Here is an 18,803-nt window from a genome sequence, read left to right as displayed (position 1 = left end):
ATTTAACTGGAAAGAAACTTGATAGTTTCGGAAATCTAGTAGAAAAGAAAATTTTTAAGTAAGAAAAGTGGTTTAAGATTTTAAGAGGTCATATATAGCTTTTGCAAATAAGTGTGACAATTGAAAAAATACTGAATATATTGGGCTTAGAGAAATTGATTAAAACTCATTCTGAGTTGGTGTCTGGATATGGAGCTTAGAATAATCATTCTTCCCTGTGGTAATAAGTACTATATTTAAAATTTGAGAGCACAGGGACATAGGTGTAGAAACTTGTGATAGTCTTAGGAAATAGATGTCAAATCCTCTGAATCATTAACATTTAGGAATTCACATATTGTCATGTCCATTCCCTGGACCCTTCTGCTGCTGTTGACATTCCATTTCCCTGCTCTCCTCTGACATAATGGGATTTATATTTCCTCCCTAGGCTTTCCAGATCTAATAACTGAAGAAGTACAATTCAATCATCCAAATTTACCATCTAATATTTGCTAAATATAGCCTACTTAACTGGAAATTTTTTCAAATATCTCCATTTCTTTCACATGAAGACAACATTTATTTTAGTGAACTATGAATGGCAGATGAATTAAGATATCCATGCCAAATCATTTTATGTTAGGACATGACAGTGAACTGTGGTAAATTAGCACATATAAATGACTGTATTATGCAAAGTATTTTATACAACACAAAACAGAAATCCCATACTTGAAATTGTCAGGTATGTCAGCAATTAGACTAAACAATTAATGATTGAAGTATTATTTTATTCTGAATTTTTTTCTGTGACCATCATATAATAACTGTAATACATAATAACTGGTATATTTAAATATCTATGATATACTTTCGATTAATAAGAAACTGTTCTGAGGGTATTGTGAATTCAAGAATTTTAAGGTATGATGGTAACCTCATCAGTTTCTGACTTGTCTTTCTCCTAAACCAGCATTTTTATGGCCAGAAAATGATCCTGAAAGAATCTTCTTCAGCACAAGGATGAGTAAATAGGAACAAAAAAATGGTTCCCATAAAAAGTCTTTGTAAAAATAAAGGAGAAAATAAGACACAAGTGCCCGTAATAATACATCTAAAATTACTTACTAAAGAAAATTGAATAAATTTCATTTTGCAGAGAAGAATTTAAAAGGTACCTACTGCATTCTTAATTTTGAAATACAGTTTTGTTTGATTTTTATGACAGATTTTGAAGACCTTTATTTTAATACACCCATTCCAAATAATTAAAAGAGGGAAAAATAAGTAAAAACTACTCCATAGAGTCAATATACCATGAACTTATACACATTATAAACTTAAGTTATCCTTAAGAGATTAAGTATAAGTAATTATATAAGCTATCATAGAAATAAAATCATTGCTTAAAAAGCTTCTGTATATAATTCCAATAACTGTTTGAAATTGTTATGGAAGCATAGTCTTTCAATTGTTGTGCTTAAAATGTAAAATATTAGACCCTAATTTGTATTACAATTTGAATATTTCTCTGACATAAATTTTCAAAGCTTTAAAACACAGGAAGACTCCATAAGGTAAAAAAAAACAATGAGCTTAATTAGATTAATATAAGAAATGGCAAGAAAATTACTGTAAAGAAAAGACAAACCTAAGTGACAGTTTTTGAAACATATATTATGCTTCTGGAAGATTAGACTGAGAGTGTAAAGATGTCAGTTCTATCCTAAAATTAATTTTTAAATTTGCTTCCAATTAAGCAGGAATGTAATGAAGTCTTCCATTTTTATAAACATAATGCAATAATTTTAAAGTTTATCTGGAAAAAAATGTGTTTGAACAAACAAACAAATTTGAAAATAAGACTAATTAGTGGAAAATTCCTTCACCAGATATTGAAATATATAAGTAATGTAATGATGATGATATATACATTAGTGGAAAAGAATATAAAATTTAGAAACTAATTGTGGGTGGAAGGTGTGCAAATTGAATTGTGTGATAAAGTTAAAATTTATCACAAAAATTTATTTATGGTTAAGGGAAACATAGTTCATTCAGTTCGGGACATTTGGTTTTCTCCGTGGAAAAATTCATTCAAAACTCATATTTATGTACTAAAATGGAAGCAAAGAACAAATCAAATTCTAGTGGCCTAAGGAGTTAGCATCAATAACAAAAATAGTACCTTAATGCTAACTAGCTGGGAAGATTCCTAGTGTTGAGCAGCTACTGTCCAAGACAGTGCTCAGTCTAGGAGAAAATAATGTAAGTCAGAAATGCAAATCACATGTTATTTTACATGTTTTTGTAGCCATATTTAAAAAAAAAGAAAAAGAAATGGAAACAGGAGAAATGAATTTTAATAATGTATTTATTTAAGCCACAAATTCAAACTATATATGTTATTTTACATTTTCTTGTAGCCATATTAAAAGAGAAAAATGTAAAAAAAAAAACAGGTGAAAAAATTTTAATAGTATATTTATTTAAGCCAGTATAGCCAAGATATTATAATTTCAAATGTAATCAATACTAAGCATTATTAATGAGATGTTTTATATTCCATTTTGTACAAAGTCTCTGTGATCTAGTGTGTATTTTACATTTACACCCATCTCAATTCTGACTAACCACATTTCAAGGGCTCAAGAGTAACATTAGGGGAGTGGACACTATTTTGAGCGTGGCACTGTGGTGATTTTCCTTCTCTACCTGTTTCTCCTCACCAGTCCAGGCTGTGAAAAGATTTTCCTAGGTGGGAAACTCTCCTGCCATCTTGATTCAGTTTCTTTATCTGCACTTTACAGGTTTCTTGTTTATATATTTTCGTGAATGTGAAAATTAGCACCTATCTAAATACTTGGGTGGGCTTTCTGTATGTTTGTATATGGTGATTAGAAAGACAGGAGTCACCTGCTTCCTCCACGATCAGCCTACCCACATTTCCTCCATCAGTCCGAGGGTGTAACAGACTATGTTTCTATTACTGCTTTCACGTGGGCTCTAAGGATTTTTTTTTTCATTCTTATTTGTTAGTTCTGCTTACAAGGATGATTTATTTAAATAGTTTTCAATATTAATTAGGGAGCTTTTTCTTCATCAAAATACTGGCTATACCCTACTAATGGATGCCCACAATTCTTCCTCTAATTCCCCTTGGTAGTTTTCTAACCCATCCTCTATCCACTCACCAGAATAAGCTTTAAAATATAGATTTGTTTTACATTATCATTTAAAATTTACATTTGTTACACACCTCTCTACAGAATAGTGTTCTAATTCATTAGTAGGCAGGTGATTCCTTTCTTGATCCAACCCTCTGGTATTCTAAGGTTATTGCCCCAAACTCTTCTTTCATTGTATTTACTTCATCCCAAACTATAATCTACCTAGCAGATTATTGCGTAACATTCCTTTTTATGTTGTTTCATTAACGTCATTCAACTTCTATCACTATTCACTCAATCACTGGCTCCTTTTTCAAATAAATATTTGCTATTATACAACTGCTTTCAGTGCCTCAAATGTCATGATGTCTCTTGCCTCTAGACTTTTGCTTCTCCAACATCCTACCCTCTGACTGGAACAGCCTTTCTTTCCCACCCTTGATTGCCTTCCAAAACTAATAATTCTCATTCAAGAGTCAGTTAAAGAATTACCTCATGTTTGTGTTCATTCTTCATCTTCCCCTTAATAAAAGGGACCATTCATCTTAACCCTCCAACTGCACCAAGTTAAAAGTGCTAGAGAAAGACTTTTTAAATATTTTCTTGTACTTAATTTTTGTATAATTATATCTATTATGTTGTACATTCCTAAAAGGCAAAACATATATATTCATGTCACTTTTAAAACCTTTCTTATATACAGTTAATGTAAAGGCTGAAATCAAATGTGCCAGTTCACAATATGCTTGACAAATCCAATACATGGTGGTGCCATGAATGAATGATGAGAACAGTAGATCTGAATTTCAAGATTCTATAAAAATAGTTACTGAAAGTAAAGTTTTAAAACCTGCTGAGTTCATTACATTTTAGGAAAGTTTAATTAACACAATTGATGAACAAACAAAATGAGTGATGTTCCTTTCTTGCTAAATTTAAACATCATTCAATTATTTAAAAATAACATTCATTGATCATGATATCAGCAACATATGGTTCTTTCTATTTCTAGGGCTTAGAATCATTCGCCTGAGACTCTTCATTTTCCTTCAATATTTAATACAAGCACCTATTGCAAATATAAATTTTAGATGCTACCCAGCACAAAAGGGAAGAAGATGGAAAATAAGTAATTTTGTTAAGATATTTACATCTTTGCGTTTCATGCTAAAGCTAATGTTTCTATTTTTTTAAAAAAGAATGCTTTTAAGCGGAAAACCACAATTATCCTGAGTTATTTATTATTTAGTATTTTTAGATAAATATTTTTGTTTAAGTGACTGATAGTTGTTATGTTCTACAGTGAACAACCCTCTTCCACTTTGAGGCCACTAAGGGGAAAGACAAGCAAGCAGCCTCATACTTTAAAAAAAAATAATGATGTATTTTTAAATTGACCAAAAATAATTATTGATATTCAGACTCTCATACACAGTAATTATTACATGGCTCAGTATCCATACATAGCTTTCCTAAATCTTTTTAAATATTAGAACTAATAAAAATATTATGTTTAAGACATTTAAGTGGGTGGAGATGACTATGGTTATGAAATGTGTGAGATAAATTAAAATACTTACAGCATATTTTATTTATTACTTATAGGAAAGTGTTGAAAGTGTGTGAAATCTTTTCTCAGTTATGCTTAAAAATGTCTTCCGTGATCTCTCTAATTTGAATAATTTGTGTTATGTTTTCTTGTCTGGTTGGCCAAAAAATATATATAAGTAATGATATAATATACAATACATATACGTTTCATTATGCATAGCAAAAATATTTTATATTTTCTCTCCCACAAAAAAACATAAAAGTTTACAAGATACTCTATTCTTTTCTATGCTAATTTTCAGAAACAATTTAATAAATGCTTCTCTACAATAAACCTTCTTCATCAATTGACATTATATGTAAGCAGTATTTTCCTTTGGATCTACAAAAATAAATATCATGTGTACTAAATGCACATATCTTCAAGGTTTACCCCCAAATCAAAATATATGAGGCAGTAGAATAGCAAGAAATAGAGTGTAGACATTTGCCCCTCCAAATGCCTTCAAATATTATTCTGTTGTTTGTGTTTTTGCTGTTTACTATTACACTTGGGGAAGGGGATGGAAAGCATATATCAGGTTTCTATTCAGTTTACCTCAGTACTATCTATGATACAGTTTTTCTAGAAATATTTTAATACAAAATTTAACGTCATATATTTAGTTAATTTTTCTAAAGCACTCACTTCTATTTTACAGTGAAAAATCTAGCATAGTCTTTATTCAAAAATTTAATTGAATTATTTAAAATTAATTTAGTGTAACATATGATATTAAGGCCCTGATCATTCACTTTATAGATTATCGGTTGCTTTTTACTTTTGGTTATTGTTGTATTTAAGTTATTCATTTCTATCAATATTAACACAAGTTATTCATTTTTATCAGCATTAACTTAATCACTTTGTCATTTATTATACATTTGCTAATATATGGCAGGGGCTGTGCTAGGTATTTGGTATGCCAAGTGTTTTTATGTGGTCACTGGCCTTCAGGATCTCATTATGGTAAAAAAAAATTGAGAACAAGAGTGAGGTGGGGATTTTTTATTCTTTAACTTTTTGGTATCTATATTTAAAGGATTAGTGGAATTATAGTAATAAAGGTTGACCATAATTGAGAAATTTTGTTTTCTATGCTTTGTTTCCATCACATTACTTTATATAGCTGAACATTGACTATAATAAATACCACCAATATCCAATTTAATGCAGAAAACTGGCACAAGCTTCTAAATTCCATAAAAACACCATCACAAAATAGCCTATCAATAAAAATACTCATAATAAATTTTGTAAGTCAACTTTAATAGTGAAGTAATATTTAATAAAAATAATAATGATCAAATAAATACAATGAAAAACCATAATTCCGTTTCCAGTTTCAGTTCTGGCATGATCATTCACCTCTTTATAACAAGAAAAAAATGGAGCAAAATGAAACTCAATCACTTTTTATAGACCCATTAAAAAAATTGAAATTGTAGGACAAACTTCATTTCCAATTTTGAAGAGACAAGCAGATCCAAATACTAGAAGCCAGTGGATCCATGAATTGGAAGGAACACAAATTTAAATTTTTGACAAACTGCTGGAGGTTGAATATGGAAAAGTGTGATTGTGAGAGAAAGTCACACACATGCCCCCTCCACACGCTCATGGATTTTTATCTCTAGAACCCCACCATCGTCCCAGTGAAGATGAAAGAAAGACAACCTCATGGGTTTGCAGATTGGGCAGGAGGTAAATCATTATAACATGTGCCCTAAGCAGTCTCCATAAAAGATTATTTCCAGGGGAAAAAACATTCACCTTATGATAGAGCCTTATGCAACCTGGAGAAAGGGCATTCCTCTCACTCCAGACCTTACTGTCCTACCTAAACTGTGGGAATTATGCAATGGGAGAAACATTTGTGAATGTCACAGTTAATCATAGTTAACTATGACTGTTAACTATTAATCATAGTTAACAGTCCAGGGCCAATGGTCCACTGTAAGACTGAAATTTGATCATAAGAATATAGTATGCTTTCCCTCTACTACCTACATCTTAACAAACACATCAACTAGCTCTAATATAATAATGAATCAAAGCTGAAGCAGCTGTGAGATATAGACTCTGTCTTAAGAGGATACTGAAAGATGGCCAAAGTGAACCAGGTAGTAAAAAAAAAAAAGTAATAATGAGGTAGGGATTGAATAAAGGTACGTGAAATTCTGGCACCTACAGCTAGAACAAATATTAAAAGCATCTCTACTCCTACCCAAATTACCATTACCATCACACTTTAGGTGTGAAATCAGATCCTACAACCAAAAACAATATGATCAACTTTCAACAAAAAATACACTCCAAACAAACAAACCAAAAACAGTCTAAAGAGACAAAATAAGCATGAGAAATTCATGTGACACAGATGTGGAAATAATTTGAAAGGGCACTTAAAATAACTATGATTAATATATTAAAGACCCTGGTATAAAAAAGTAGATAGCATCCTTTTTATTTAAAAAAGGGGTAATATAAACAGAGGTAGAAATTTTAATGAAATATCAAACAGAAATATTAGACAACAAAATATTGTAACATAAGGCAGGCAATCGTTGGCTGTTAGACAACTCAGACAGGAGGGTCTAGGAAAACAGCAACAGTTGCAATCAATTTTCTCTTAGTTTCTCCCTCAACCACTCCTTAGCAGGGACAGAGGCAGTTGAGAATTTGGCACATTTCCATCTTAGCCCTGTGGGAAGCAGCAGGTTGAAACGTGCTATCTACTGGGCGGGATAGGAAAAGCACAGAATCAGGAGACATCACAGAAAAGATTGGCATCATGCTGGGTCTCCTCCCCAGGGAGCCTTGGTACTGTTCTATACCCCCTTCATGAGTCCTGGACCTCTCTTTTCTGGGGAAAAAATGACTGGAATAGGTCCTGTCTGTGGGGACCTGACTCCCAGAATCAACACTCCAGGTAAAAATAGCTGGAGAAAACAAAAGAAGTGTTAAAAACATACAGAAGCAAACAAAAAACAAAAAGAAGCAATCAGCATTCCCTGAGGAGGAAGAAAGTTGAGAAAGCTTTTTCCTTGGGATTAAACAATTGCAGAAATAGGACATTCTCAAAAAAATCATTTCACAAATGCGAAACATGAATAAAATAAATTAGAACCGGAAATAATTCTTATCAGCAATACACAAGCTATTCTAGAGATCTAGAATAAGTTGAAGCAAATGTCAGAAAAGAATTATAGCAGAAAGCTGATCAACAGGAAAACCCTAAGCAAGAGAAAATGACTTCTAGAATAAAATGATCAAGAAAATTGGAAGACTAGCCATCAGAAAAAAGTCACAATTCACACTAAGAAGTATGAAGCAATATTCCAGCATTTCACATGAGATACGGGAGTTTAAACAACAATTAGGGATGTTCAACAAATCTTCTAAATCAATTCAACAAGATCATGGAAAATGTAGCAAAAGAGATGAAGGATAGAAGAAATGAGGTTAGCATAAAGAATAACTTGGAAGCATGCAAGAAAAAAAAGAACTTATGAGAATGAAAGGCACAATAGAGGAGAAAAAATGCAACACAGAGGGTGGGCCACGGTGGCTCAGCAGGCAAGAATGTTTGCCTGCCATGCCAGAGGACCTGGGTTCGTTTCCCAGTGCCTGCCCATGTAATAATAATAATTAAAAAGGCAGCGGAGACATACAACAGCTGATTTGAAGAGGCAAGAGAAAGGGTCAGTGAACTAGAGCATAAGACATCTAAAATCTTACACACAACAGAATAGGTATGTAAAAGAATGGTAAAATTTGAACAGGGTCTTAACTGAACTGAATGACATCATGAAGAGCACAAATATATGTGTCCTGGGTGTCCCAGAGGGAGAACAGAGGAGAAATTGGGAGAAAGGATATTGGAGGAAATAATAGATGAAAATTTTGCAACTCTTATGAAAGACATCAATTTACAGGTCCAAGAAGTGCAACATAACCCAAATAGAATATACCCAAAGAGTCCTATTTCAAGACACTTACTAAACAGACTTTCAAATGCCAATGACAAAGAGAGAGTTCTGGAAGCAGCAAGAGAAAAGTGATCCATCACATACAAGGGAAGCTTGACAAGACTAAGTATAGATTTCTTAGAGGAAACCAGGGAGGTTAAAAGGCAATATTTTGATACATTCAAGATACTGAAAGAGAAAATCTTCCAGCCAGGAATTCTACATTGGGCAAAACTTCCTTGCAAATGAGGGAGAGTTTACAGTATTCACAGATAAACAGAAACCAAGAGAGTTTATTAGGAGAACTGTTCTACAAGAAATACTTAAACGAGTGATGCTGGCTTATAGGAAAAGACAGTTTAGGAGGAGAGTGTAGAAATGCAGAATATCATTAAAATCACTGTGTTACTCAGAATTCTCTAGCGAAACAGAATCAAGAGGAGAGAACTGTAAAATGAGAGTTATAAAGGTGTCACGTATAACCATCGGAATGGAAGAGTCCAAAATCCTTAAGACAGGCTGTGAAGCTGGAAGCTCTGATGAAAGTTCTAGATGAAATCCACAGGAGAGACTCTCTAGCTGAACAAGCAGTGAGAGTCCTTCTTCTTCCTTAAAAGCCTTCAATTATTGGATTATCTCATTGATCAGCTGACTGTTGATATAATACAAAAGCCTTCTGGTTTATCAACCAACCACAAAATATCCTTGCAACAGCAGTCAGGCCAGTGCCTGCCTGATCAGAAACCTGGACACCATCACTTGGCCAAGTTGATACCAGAGCCTAACCACCAGAGTGCACCCCTTGGCAATTTGGCAGCTGTACACATCACCTTGAAACATGCTTAATTTCCAAATAGAACACAATAACAGGCATATGTTTTACCTAACAAAACTCAGCTGCCCTGTATAAAACTGTAAATGCACTACATCTCTTCAGAATAGGGTGCAAGTCCTTAGGTACCATCCACTCTTAAACTTCATATCCTATGGCTTAAATACTATAACATGAACAATACAACTTATGGCATATGATAGAAGAAAAACACGATATTTGCTTATGTACAAATACAAACATACTCATAACAGATTGAGGAGGAAATATTAATAGAGTCACAGTCCTCATTTCTGTAACTGGTCATGTGGTTGTAGTGCATATTTATCACTATTTTCTTCTACTATCCATCCCATGATCCCTTTACCCGCAACAAGCACATCAGCTGGCCATGGTTCTTTGCAAGATGGGGTGACCCAGACCTTCATTCCTGAAGTTTCTGGGTCATTGGTAGTCCTGCTTGGATTGGGTTGTTGCAGTTTTCCATTGACTTTAATCACAGGGCATGGTAGTACAAGCGATGCCCTAGGAGATCTCCTGTATTCCAGAAAAACTCTTTTATACCTCCATTGTGTAGTTGCAATTGTATTTCTACTTAATAGTTAGGATCAATCACCACAGACAGAATAGTAATCCCCTTTTCTACCTGGTGATTCAGTGGCATGAGAAGACCAGAGTAGCCACGTGGCAATCTTAACTTCAAGTTCAATGGAGTCATTGTTGTGTCTCCTGGTAGGAGGACTCCTCCATTTGGAAATAAGGCCTGTGGCCCAGCAGAGCTTAAGGTTTCAGGGACAGGAAGCAAACATTTTCCCAGTGGATCATTAGAGGTGATGGTGAGTTGTGCTACTTCAATTTCCAATCCTTAATTCTTGTACCCATGAATCCTGGCTATGGGAGAAAAAACACCATGCAGTAGACACTGATTCAGAGCATGCATAGCTTCCTGGAGAACACTACCCCAGCCTTGCAAGGTATTGCCACCTACTTGGCATCATAATTGTGTCTTCAGATGGCCATTCGAACAAGCACAATAATTGGGTCTTCAAAAGGCCACTCCACCATTCTATGAACCCAGCCGACTCTGGATGATGGGAAACATGGTAAGACTAGAAAATTCTATGAGCATGTGCCCATTACTGCACCTCCTTGATCAGAAGCAGTGCTGTGTGGAATACCGTGATGGTGGACAGGAATTCCATAAATCCATGGATGGTGGTTTCTTTGGAAGCATTGCATGTAGAGAATACAAATCCATATCCAGAATATGTGTCTATTCCAGTCAGAACATATTGCTGTCCCTTATATGATGGAAATGGTCCAATGTAATCAACCTCCCATCAAGTAGCAGAATCATCACCTTAAGGAATGGTACAATATTGCCACCTAAATGTAGGTCTCTGGTGCTGTCAGATTGTGCATTCAGCAGTGGATATATCAAGTTTAGCCTTGGTGATTGGAAGTCCATGCTGCTGAGCTCATGCATGATCTCACTCCCTATCACCAAGCCTGTTTTGTTCATTACTCCATTGTGCAAAGGCAGGTGTGGCAGAGGAAAAAGAAAAGAATGATTTGTCTCCACAGGGTGGGGCATCTTACCCACTTGATCATAAAACCTTCTTCTGCTGAAGTCACCCACTGGAAGGAGTTCACACTTGGAGGCAAATATTTTCATGTCCTTTGCCCAGTTAGACAGGTCTTTTCACATATCTATCCCCTAGATCTCTTTGTCACCAGTTTTCAAATCATGTTCCTTCCAAGTCCCTGACCATCCAGCCAAATCACTAGCAATAGCTCATGAGTCAGTATGCAGACACAACTCTGGCCAGTTCTCCTTCCATGCAAAATGAAGAACCAGGAGCTCTGTTCAAAGTTTCAGCCACTGGGAAGATATCCCCTCACCACCGTTCTTTTAGAACATCCCAGAAAGGGGTTGGAGTGATGCAGCTGTCCACTTCTGAGCAGTCCCTGCATATTGTGCAGAAGCATCTGTAAGCCAGGCCTGAGTTTTCTCTTTCTCAGTCAACTGGTTAAAATTCTGGTCTGGGAAAGAGAAGGTAATGTGACAGGAGTGGGGGCAATGAGCATTTAGGCCACTTTCTCATGCATCTTACTTGTACTTTCAGGACCTGTCTGAGCACTATCTCTCGTATAGCATTTCCATTTTATGATCAAGTGCTGCTGTTCATGGCCAAATTTATGGCTTGGTGAATCAGACAATACCCAACTCAGGATAGGAAATTCAGGTCTCATGGTTACATGCTGTCCCATGGCTTCAGTCTCTAATAAGGCTTGGTAACAGGCTAAAAGTTGTTTCTCAAAAGGAGAATAGTTATCTGCAGCAGATGTTAAGGTTTTGCTCCAAAATCCTAGCCATCTGTATTGTGATTCTCCTATAGCAGATGCCAAATGTTCCAGACAGCATCCCTATCTGTGAATTGCACTTCTGGCACCATTGAATCTGCTGGATCATATGACCCCAGTGCCAGAGCAGCTTTTATAGAAACCTGGACATATCACAGAGCCTCCTCTTGTTTCAGTTCCCACTCAATAATAGCAGCTTTTCTGGTCATTTTGATAAATGAGCCAGAAGCATACCCAAATGAGGAATATGTTGTCTCCAGAATCCAAAGAGACAAATTAAGTGTTGTGTCTCTTTTTGGCTATGAAACAGGCCAGATGGAACAGCTTATCCTTCACCTTAGAAGGGATATTTCCACATGCTCCACACCCCTGGACACCTAGAAATTTCAATGAGCCAAAGGCACCTGTACTTTTAATGGATTTATCTTCCATCCTCTGACAAGCAAATACCTTACAAATAATTCTAGAGTGTTTGCTACATCTTGCTCACTAGGCCCAATAAGCATGAAATCATCAATATAACTGACCAGTGTGCTATCTGGTTGGAAAGAGAAACAATCAGGTTCCCTGTGGACAAGATTGTGACATAGGGCTGGAGACTTGATATGTCCCTGAGGCAGGACAGTGAAGGTATACTTCTGGACTTGCCAGCTGAATGCAAACTGGTTTTGGTGGTCCTTACTGACAGCTATTGAGAAAACAAAACAAACAAACAAACATTTGCCAGATCAATGGCTGCATACCAGGTACCAAGCGTTGTGTTGATTTGTTCAAGCAATTATACTACATCTGGAACAGTAACTGCAATTGGAATCACCACATGGTTAATGTTATGATATTGCACTGTCATGCTCCAAGTCCCATCTGTTTTCTTCACAAGCCAAATAAATGAGTTGAATGAAGATTTGGTGGGAATCACCACTCCTGCATCCTTTCAGTCTTTTAGAATGGCACTAATTTCTGCAATCCTTCTAGGAATATGGTATTGCTTCTGATTCACTATTTTGCTAAGTAGGCACAGTTATAATGGCTTCCATTTGGCCTTTCCTACCATAATGGTACTCACTCCATGAGTCAGAGAACAAGTATGGGAATTCTGTTGAGCCTATCAATTCCAATTTTGTATTCTGGAAGTGGGAAAAATGACCATAGAATGGGTCAGGGGACCCAATAGACCCACTGTGCAATGTATCTGGGCTAAAACTCCATTGATCACCTGATCTCCATAAGCCCCTACTCTGACTGGTGAAACAGAGTAATGTTTTGGGTCTCCTGGAATTAGTGTCACTTATGAGATAGTGTCTAATTATCCTCCAAATATCTGATCATTTCCTTTTCCTCAGTGTACAGTCACCAAGGTAAAATGCCATAGGTCTTCTTGAGGAAGGCTGAAAGGAAAGTTAACATAAATTTGGGGCAGTGTAAATGAGTCTTTCCCTAAGTGTACCTGACCCCCCCACCCCATTCAAAGGGCTCTGGGTCTACAAATGTTTCAAGTCTGGGAATTGATTGAAGGACCATGATTCTGTTTTGGTAATTCAACTTAGACTTATGTTCACTTACCTAGAATTCTTCTGTCATACAGCTCAAACAAGAATTTAGTAGACTGACTATTTTACTTCTAGATACCCCATGATCTATCCAACACCACAAGCCTCTGCAAGTCAAATTATTTTGACTGCTGCTTTGAGTCTGCTGTCTACTATGGTGGACTTATCCACCTTGTCTAAGGTGATGAACTGTGGCCACATGTCTTCTTCCAACTCAGGATCCAATCATCCCATTCTGTTTAGGGATTCCAGCTCAGTGACAGTAGTTACCACAGTAATATCTGACCTACACAGAAAAGCTATTACTGAACTCTTAAAGGATGATAGAGCCTGTCTCATGAATTTAGTTCTCAATCAATAAATTTGGTGAAACTTGGTAAATTTGTCTTCTGGATATTCCTGGGGTTTATGACCAGGTCTTCCATGACAAATCCACTCTAACATTTCAATATCTCCAAAATCTTTAAGCCCCTGGATCCCCTCACCTATGTTATACCAGGGAAATACTGGCATTTTGACCTCAGGTAACGTAAGTCGCCTTTGGATCCATGTTTCAGCCAACCATCCAAACAAACTTTTAATGCCTTTCTAACCCCTCCAGCTATAACATTGAATGCATAATCTCTGCTTAGTGGGCCCATATCAATAAATTCAGCTTGGCCCAACTTTATATTCCTTCCACCATTATCCCAAGCCCTGATTATCCTTTCCCACTCATATTCCCCTGTATTCTGTCTATGTAGATTGGAAAACTCTGTAGTTCTTTTGGAGTATAGCATACCTCTTAATGATTCACAGTTTGTACATTATCTTCATAGCTTATTACAGCTGTACTCTACTTATAGGTCATGAAATAAAGAGGGATTGTGGAAGTGGGTCATGAGAAGAAATAGAAGTGTCTTTTGTCTTTCAATCCAATTACCTTAGAGCATTCCATTACAATTTCTTCTGATTAAACAGGATTAGTTGCTACAGAGAGAGAAATGAGGGATGTTTCCCCGAGAGGCAGTGGTTACAGGGTTAGCAGGCATTGAAGGAGTTAAAATTATTAGATGGAGATTGGATGGAAGACTCCTCTGGGGAAACTGGAGTCCAGGAAGCTGTTCCTTCATGGCAGGCTAAGGCTGGGAAGCTTTTTCCTCAGGGCAGTCCATTACAAGTTTATGCAGCAAGGTCTCAATAGATTCCTGGGATCCCATCTCCCCATCACCATCATTATTAAACCATATATCACCATCCCACATTTCAGGATCCCATTCTTTTCCAATTAAAGCCCTTACTTTAACATCAGGTACCCTGCAATGTTGAGGTTTTAGATTACATTGTAATTCTGCTACAGGCGCAGTTAGGGTCTGTGTCTGGTTCTCAGATCTCTCAAGTCTGTGACCCAGGAAATAATATTTGTTTTCAGGGCACACATGGACAATTTACATCATTTATATGGTCCATAGTGTGCAAATTTGAAGCCTTCAGTTCTTCCCTTTCCCTCATCACTGAATCCAGCATATGTAACAAAAATCAGCCAACACAATTATACCTCTTAATTCCACAAAACTCCTTAAAGATGTCAAAAACATTACCACCCAGAGCCTTGCCTCATACAAGCATACAATTAGCAAAATATAATGGTGATATTTTGAGTATTCCTTTTGCCAACTCACCCCATGGATTGTCAGTGCCATCTTGCTTATTGGAAACAGTGTCATTGGTGCCTCTGAGTCTAGTCAGAGTAGTAAACCAATTGTAAAACCTTTTTTTAAGATTCTGTTTCTGAAGAATCACTCCTGGTAGCAAGCTATGTTAGTCAGAGTTCTCTTAAGAAACAGGACCAACAGGAGATATCTGTAAATATGAGATGTATAAAGCTGTCTCCTGCAGCTATGTGAATGAAAGATTCCAATATTTATAGGACAGGTTGTGAAGCTGGCAGATTTGATGAATTTTCTGGATGTACTCCATAGGAGGAGCTCTTTGGCTGAAGAACCAATGAGACACTCTTTTCTTCCTTAAAAGTCTTCAAATGATTGAATTATCTCATTGTGAGAGACATGCCTTAGTTGATCACAGATATAACCAGCCACAGATGCAATAAACTGACTGATGATTTAATACACCAGCCTTCTGGTTTAACAAACTGTAACATATCCTTGTAGCAATGGTCAGGCCAGTGCTTTCCTGTCCAGACAACTGGGCATAATCACTTGACCAATTTGCCATCAAAATCTAACCATCACATTAACACAAATGGTTAAAACTGATAGAGAAAATATATGGCATAAATAACTCAAAGGTTAAAATGTTTGAAGAAAGTACTGCCTTTACATTAATAATAAAGAATGTTAATGGGTTAAACTCCCCAATCAAAAGGAATAGACTGGCAGAATGAATTAAAACAAGAACGAAAATAACAACAAAACATGATCCATCAATATGCTGTCCACAAGAGACTCACTTTAGACACAAAGAGATAAATAGTTGTGTTTTTTTTTTCTAAGCTGTATGGCAGGGGGCATATTTCATTATTTTTTTCCATGTGAGCATCCCATTATTGTAGGACCACTTGTTGAATTTTTGTTTGCTTGTTTTCTGCTTGTTTGTTTTTTTGGGAAGTGCATGAGCAAATATTGAACCCAGGTCTCCTGCATGGCAGGTGAGAATTCTACCACTGAACTCCCCTTGCATCCCAGAAAATAGTTTAAAAGTGAAAGGATGGGAAATATATTCCACACAAATAATAAACAGAAAAGAACAGGGGTAGCTATAATGATATCAGACAAAATAGAATTTAAATGTAAAACTATTAGAAGATACAAAGAGGGATGCCAGGAAGGTGGTGCCCTAGAGGAGACAGGCATAAAATGGGAATATTCAGGCACCATGGAATAGCTAGAGAAAAGGCAGAAAACAACCAGGACAGTGGTTCCAGCATAAGAGCAACCAGAGTGGAACTTCTACATTATATAGGGATGATTTGGATGAAAAATAAAAACAAAGAAATTACATTTGAAAAGATGAAATGAATTTATTTATTCATGACTGCCTTTGGTTCTGGCCAGAGCAGGCGAGGGGGAAGCTTCACAATCCCACAGTCCCATCTCTGTAAACACCTGGGGAGCCATCTCAGTTCCACAGCTGGGAGCTTCCATGAGGGAATTTGCGAATCAACCAACCTGTTCTAACTACACACAGAGACCTAGTTGCAGTACACAGTACCTAAACCCCCAACTCTGAAGCAGGCCACTGCAGGCACCTGGTTTGGAGGAAGACTAGGTGGCTTTCCCCTTGGAATGAGAGAGAGGCACATTGCAGAGCAGAGCTGATCCAACTATTAGTAGGTGAGAAAGATGCTCTATCTTGTTCTACCTGTATATACTCTCCCCAGAGGCCCAGGGCACTCACTCCATGCATGGAGAAAAGGGAGTGAGATACATGGAAATACCAAAGGCTCGTCCCTCATCCCAAAGACTTGCAGGTGCACAATGGCGAGTGAACTTGCCGACCAACAAATAGAAGGGAATTTCTGAGCTGGCTGATGTCTGGGGGAAGTGAAATTCTCAGACCCACAGTCTGAAGTTATTCTTCTCAGAAGCCAGGGAATACCCAGACCCATCATGCCCTCAAGCAGAGCCTCTGTTGAGGTGCACAGTGCCCATGCCCACCCCCAGAGTTGCTGGTCTCCAGCAGGCATGGAAACATGCTACATTGACTGGATTTTCACAATTATAACCCTTCACAGTGGGTTGTAACAGCTAGGGAAAAGCAGGCTTGAAGAGAAAAGATGGCCTACCCGCTGGTAAGGCAGGGGAATGTGCACTCTGGCAAACTGCTGTTCTAACAAATATTCTACAAATGTGCAAATAGACTTGCATCTCCTGCAGTAGTCTTTGTCCTTAAGACCCTTAAGACTGGGTCTTACTGATAAACCAAGCATCAAAGGAGACTTTCAGTGCAAACACAAACAACTATTAAATCTTAGTAGAGTGAGGGAAATCAACTTTCAAAATAACCATATCAAGATAATCAAGTTCCAAGAAATTAGTAGAAAATCACAAAGCATATGAAGATTGAAGAAGAGATGACCAATCCAAATAACCCTACTAAGAAAACACAGGAGACACAGAATGTGGAACACTTAATAAAAAAGCACATTCAAATCTCCAAAATAACTTCACTGTGTTGGGTAAAGACTTAAAGAATATCAAGAAGACTAGAAAAGCACAAAGAAGAATTTGAAAGAGTAAATAGAAAATGGCAGGTCTTATGAAAATGAAAGAGCTTAGATCAAATAAAACATATAAAATATATACTAGAGACACACAACAGCATGTTTGAAGAAGCAGAAGAAAGAATTAGTGCGCTAGAGGACAGGACAACTGAACGTGAATGTACAAAAAAAAAGGTGACAGAAAAGATGGAAAAAATTGAATTAGATCTTAGAGAAATGATGAACAACATGAAGCATGCAAATATAAGAATTATTGGAGACCCACTGAAATTGTCAAATGCTAAAGAGAAGGAGAAAGTCCTGAAAGCAACAAGGGAAAAACATTTCACCACACATAAAGGAAGTCACATAAGACTAAGTACTGACTACTCAATGACCACCATGGAGGCAAGAATGCAGTGGCATGACATATTTATGATTCTGAAAGAGAAAAATTGTCAGGCAGAAATTTTTTATTCAACAAAGCTGCCCTTTGAAAATGAGGGAGAGGTTAATATCGTCATAAACAAACAAATGCTGAGAGAATTTGTTAACAAGAGACTTGCTCTAAGGGAAATAATGATGGGATTTCTGTTGGCCAGAATAAAAACAAAACAAAACAAACAAAAAACAAAAAAACAGAAGAGGTCTGTAAGGAACTCCCCAAGAGACAAAATATCTGGTCTGGGAAAGAGAAGGTAATGTGGCAGGAGTGGGGCCATAGGCATTTGGGCCATTTCCTCATGTAACTTACTTGTGCCTTCAGGACCTGCCTGAGCACTGTATCTCATATACCATTTCCATTTTATGATGGAGTGCTGCTGTGTCTGCCCAACTTAATGACTTGGTTGGTCAGACAATATCCAGCTCAGGATAGGCAGCTCAGGTCTCATGGTAACTTGGTGGCCAATGGTTAAGCATTCAGTTTCTGCTAGGGCCCAGTATTGGGCTAAAAGCTGTTTCTCAAAAGGAGAGTAGTTATCTGCAGCAGATGGTAAGGCTTTGCTCTAAAATCTTAATGGTCTACCTCGCAATGCTCCTATTGGGGCCTGCCATCCCTGTCAGTGACTGACACCTCCAGCACCATTAGATCTGGTGAAACATATGGACAGTATTCTAGTTTGTTAGCTGCTGGAATG

The sequence above is a fragment of the Tamandua tetradactyla genome, chromosome 4 (genome assembly GCF_023851605.1).
Source record: "Tamandua tetradactyla isolate mTamTet1 chromosome 4, mTamTet1.pri, whole genome shotgun sequence".
In the NCBI taxonomy this organism is placed as follows: domain Eukaryota; kingdom Metazoa; phylum Chordata; class Mammalia; order Pilosa; family Myrmecophagidae; genus Tamandua; species Tamandua tetradactyla.
Note: the sequence above shows the minus strand (reverse complement) of the source record.